The sequence below is a fragment of the Hypanus sabinus genome, chromosome 9, assembly GCF_030144855.1.
Source record: "Hypanus sabinus isolate sHypSab1 chromosome 9, sHypSab1.hap1, whole genome shotgun sequence".
Classification (NCBI taxonomy): Eukaryota; Metazoa; Chordata; class Chondrichthyes; order Myliobatiformes; family Dasyatidae; genus Hypanus; species Hypanus sabinus.
Window position 1 is genome coordinate 78,969,648 of NC_082714.1, and position 5,652 is coordinate 78,975,299.

Below are 5,652 nucleotides of genomic sequence, written 5' to 3' on the forward strand. Positions count from 1 at the left end.
GATCTCTCCCTCTGGGTTCAGGGGGGATCTCTCCCTCTGGGTTCAGGGGGGATCTCTCCCTCTGGGTTCAGGGGGGATCTCCCTCTCTGGGTTCAGGGGGGAGCTCTCCCTCTGGGTTCAGGGGGGAGCTCTCCCTCTCTGGGTTCAGGAGGGAGCTCTCCCTCACTGGGTTCAGGAGGGAGCTCTCCCTCACTGGGTTCAGGAGGGAGCTCTCCCTCTCTGGGTTCAGGAGGGATCTCTCCCTCTCTGGGTTCAGGAGGGATCTCTCCCTCTCTGGGTTCAGGAGGGATCTCTCTCTCTCTCTGGGTTCAGGAGGGATCTCTCTCTCTCTCTCTGGGTTCAGGAGGGATCTCTCTCTCTCTCTCTCTGGGTTCAGGAGGGATCTCTCACTCTGGGTTCAGGAGGGATCTCTCTCTCTGGGTTCAGGAGGGATCTCTCTCTCTGGGTTCAGGAGGGATCTCTCTCTCTGGGTTCAGGAGGGATCTCTCACTCTGGGTTCAGGAGGGAACTCTCTCTCTGGGTTCAGGGGGGATCTCTCCCTCTGGGTTCAGGGGGGATCTCTCCCTCTCTGGGTTCAGGGGGGAGCTCTCCCTCTCTGGGTTCAGGAGGGATCTCTCCCTCTCTGGGTTCAGGAGGGATCTCTCTCTCTCTGGGTTCAGGAGGGATCTCTCTCTCTCTCTCTCTGGGTTCAGGAGGGATCTCTCACTCTGGGTTCAGGAGGGATCTCTCACTCTGGGTTCAGGAGGGATCTCTCACTCTGGGTTCAGGAGGGATCTCTCACTCTGGGTTCAGGAGGGATCTCTCTCTCTCTCTCTGGGTTCAGGAGGGATCTCTCTCTCTCTCTCTGGGTTCAGGAGGGATCTCTCACTCTGGGTTCAGGAGGGATCTCTCACTCTGGGTTCAGGAGGGATCTCTCACTCTGGGTTCAGGAGGGATCTCTCTCTCTGGGTTCAGGAGGGATCTCTCTCTCTGGGTTCAGGAGGGATCTCTCTCTCTGGGTTCAGGAGGGATCTCTCTCTCTCTCTCTGGGTTCAGGAGGGATCTCTCTCTCTGGGTTCAGGAGGGATCTCTCTCTCTGGGTTCAGGGGGGATCTCTCCCTCTGGGTTCAGGGGGGATCTCTCCCTCTGGGTTCAGGGGGGATCTCTCTCTCTGGGTTCAGGGGGGATCTCTCCCTCTGGGTTCAGGGGGGATCTCTCCCTCTGGGTTCAGGGGGGATCTCTCCCTCTGGGTTCAGGGGGGATCTCTCCCTCTGGGTTCAGGGGGGATCTGTCCCTCTGGGTTCAGGGGGGATCTCTCCCTCTGGGTTCAGGGGGGATCTCTCCCTCTGGGTTCAGGGGGGATCTCTCCCTCTGGGTTCAGGGGGGATCTCTCCCTCTGGGTTCAGGGGGGATCTCTCCCTCTGGGTTCAGGGGGGATCTGTCCCTCTGGGTTCAGGGGGTATCTCTCCCTCTGGGTTCAGGGGGGATCTCTCCCTCTGGGTTCAGGGGGTATCTCTCCCTCAGGGTTCAGGGGGGATCTCTCCCTCTGGGTTCAGGGGGGATCTCTCCCTCTGGGTTCAGGGGGGATCTCTCCCTCTGGGTTCAGGGGGGATCTCTCCCTCTGGGTTCAGGGGGGATCTCTCTCTCTGGGTTCAGGGGGGATCTCTCTCTCTGGGTTCAGGGGGGATCTCTCCCTCTGGGTTCAGGGGGGATCTCTCTCTCCGGGTTCAGGGGGGATCTCTCTCTGGGTTCAGGGGGGATCTCTCTCTCTGGGTTCAGGGGGGATCTCTCTCTGGGTTCGTGGGGATCTCTCTCTCTGGACAAGTTCCAAGGGTCCGTTTACACCCCGACTGACCTGCAGAGTTACAGGTTTTGCAAATGGACTTGACACAGTTAAGTGCTGCCCAGTCCCAGCTATCTGGAGCCTGTGGGACAGCCTTCCTCAGGTGGTAACAGAATCAAAATCAGGTTTATTATCATGTTGTGAAATTTGTTGTTTTGCAGCAAATTTGGTGCAATACACCAGAACCCTACTCCAAGTTACTGGAAAAAACATATAAACATCAATAATGCAAAAAGAGAGCTTGGTCTTGTGGACTAAGATAGTGAGGTGGTGTTAACTGATGGCAGAGGGGAAGAAGCTACTCCTACAAGGTTGAGTGCGGCTGTTCAGGCTCCTGATGGGAGTGTAGAGGAGAGGGGTGCCTGAATGGTGAGGGTCTTTATCAAATTCAGATTTAATATCACCGGGATATGTCGTGAAATTTGTTTTGTGGCATCAGTACAATCCATTCATAATAAATGCTATAAATTACAATAAGCTATATAAAAACAAATTAAATTAAATAAGGAGTTCAAAAAGAGAGGAAAAAAAGTAGTGCAGATTGTGCATTCAAAAGTAGTGAGGTAGCGTTCATGGACCGTTGATGGAATAATGGAAGCTGATGCTCTGGACGGTGGGCCGGCCAGTGGCCAAGTCTATAACCCTCAACCCTCTGCAATCCTGGGCACTGGTTCGCCCATAACAGTGGCGACCCAGCGAGAATACAGCACAGGACTGTCCTCTCCACCGGACATCGGCTAGCGGGCGCCCTCTGCTGCCCGTTAGCTGAGGTGCTGGCAAACGTCACTGAGAATAGGGGCTGGGATGTCATTTTCCAGCTAGACAGAGGAAGGGTATCATGTAGCTGGAGAAGGGGGTAGGAAAGATTCACCAGGAAGTTATATGGACTGGAGAGCTGAGTTATAAGGAGACATTTCCTTGGAGCGATGGAGGCTGAGGGCTGTAGACAAGGTGGATGGTGACAGTCTCTTCCCATGAGAAGTCTGGTCTTTTGAGACAAGAGGGCACAGGTTTAAACTGATGGGTATAACTTAAATGGGACATGAGGAGCAAATTTTATTCGACCCAGAGAATAGTCAGTATATTCCAAATGCCTTTAAAATGCTGTTATTTTACCTGCCAGAGGAAGTTGTTGAGACAAGTACGTTAACAACGTTTAAAGGCATTTGGACAGATACACGGATAGGAAAGGTTCAGAGGGATACGGACAGGTACACGGATAGGAAAGGTTTAGAGGGATACGGACAGGTACACGGATAGGAAAGGTTGAGAGGGATACGGACAGGTACACGGATAGGAAAGGTTTAGAGGGATATGGACAGGTACACGGATAGGAAATGTTTAGAGGGACACGGATAGGAAAGGTTTAGAGGGACATGGACAGGTACACAGATAGGAAAGGTTTAGAGGGATACGGACAGGTACACGGATAGGAAAGGTTTAGAGGGATATGGACAGGTACAGGGATAGGAAATGTTTAGAGGGATACGGACAGGTACACAGATAGGAAAGGTTTATAGGGATACGGACAGGTGCACGGATAGGAAAGGTTTAGAGGGATACGGACGGGTACACGGATAGGAAATGTTTAGAGGGACACGGATAGGAAATGTTTAGAGGGATATGGACAGGTACACAGATATGAAAGGTTTAGAGGGATATGGACAGGTACACGGATAGGAAAGGTTTATATGGATACGAACAGGTACACGGATAGGAAAGGTTTATAGGGATACAGACAGGTACACGGATAGGAAAGGTTTATAGGGATACAGACAGGTACACGGATAGGAAAGGTTTAGAGGGATATGGACAGGTACACGGATAGGAAAGGTTTATAAGAATACGGACAGGTACACGGATAGGAAAGGTTTAGAGGGATACGGACAGGTACACGGATAGGAAAGGTTTTGAGGGATACAAACAGGTACACGGATAGGAAAGGTTCAGAGGGATACGGACAGGTACACGGATAGGAAAGGCTTAGAGGGATACCGACACGTACACGGATAGGAAAGGCTCGGAGGGATACGGACAGGTACACGGATAGGAAATGTTTAGAGGGACACGGATAGGAAAGGTTTAGAGGGACATGGACAGGTACACAGATAGGAAAGGTTTAGAGGGACACGGACAGGTACACGGATAGGAAAGGTTCAGAGGGATATGGACAGGTACACGGATAGGAAAGGTTCAGAGGGATATGGACAGGTACACGGATAGGAAAGGTTCAGAGGGATATGGACAGGTACACGGATAGGAAAGGTTCAGAGGGATATGGACAGGTACACGGATAGGAAAGGTTCAGAGGGATATGGACAGGTACACGGATAGGAAAGGTTCAGAGGGATATGGACAGGTACACGGATAGGAAAAGTTTAGAGGGATACGGACAGGTACACAGATAGGAAAGGTTTAGAGGGATATGGACAGGTACAGGGATAGGAAATGTTTAGAGGGATACGGACAGGTACACAGATAGGAAAGGTTTATAGGGATACGGACAGGTACACGGATAGGAAATGTTTAGAGGGATACGGACAGATACACAGATAGGAAAGGTTTAGAGGGATACAAACAGGTACACGGATAGGAAAGGTTTAGAGGGATACGGACAGGTACACGGATAGGAAAGATTTAGAGGGATACGGACAGGTACACAGATAGGAAAGGTTTAGAGGGATATGGACAGGTACACGGATGGGAAAAGTTTAGAGGGATACGGACAGGTACACAGATAGGAAAGGTTTAGAGGGATATGGACCTGTACAGGGATAGGAAAAGTTTAGAGGGATACGGACAGGAAAGGTTTAGAGGGATATGGACAGGTACACGGATATGAAAGGTTTAGAGGGATATGGACAGGTACACGGATAGGAAAGGTTTAGAGGGATACCGACACGTACACGGATAGGAAAGGCTCGGAGGGATACGGACAGGTACACGGATAGGAAAGGTTTATAGGTATACGGACAGGTACACGGATAGGAAAGGTTTAGAGGGATATGGACAGGTACACGGATGGGAAAGGTTTATAGGGATACGGACAGGTACACGGATAGGAAAAGTTTAGAGGGTAATGGACCAAATCGGACTAGCTTAGATATGCACCTTGAGTAATATGGACCAGTTGGACTGAGGGGCCTGTTTCTCAGCTGAGTGACCCTGTCCCCATAGTGTCCTATGGTCCCAAAAGGTCTCTAGAGAGCCCACAGACACCATGTGGTCTCTCTCAGGGGCACCCGAGCACAGACGTATCATTGGAAGCAGCCCCCAAGTGTGTATGGAGAGGGGTGATGTGGTGTCCACTGGCTCTCGATAGTGAGGGCTGATGGAGTTGAGGGAAGTTAGGGTAAATGAAAGCAGGCTCTTTGCAGTGACGTTGGGTGAGGCTAGAACTCGAGGTCATAGGTTGGGATGAAAGGTGAAATATTTAAGGAGAACGTGAGTGGAACTGCTTCAGTCAGAGCGGTGAGAATGTGGCATGAGCTGCCCGTGGAGGTGGCTGACACACATTCAATTTCAACATTTAAGGGAATTTGGATAGGTACATGGATGGGAGGGGTTAGGAGGGATATGAAGGACTATCGTCCAGGTGCAGGTGGATGCGAGTAGGGAGAATAGTAGTTCAACATGGACTAGATGGGCTGAAGGGCCTATTTTTGTGCTGTTGCTCTGCGTGATGTGAAGATGGAGAGATAACAATCAGAGATCGCTTGGAAAACACCCACTCCCCCCTTCCCTGAGCACCAGTCTACATGAACTTCACTTGGCACAATCCCCCTTGAAATATTCACTTTGTAGAAACTTTGTGTACAGAAAAATTCACT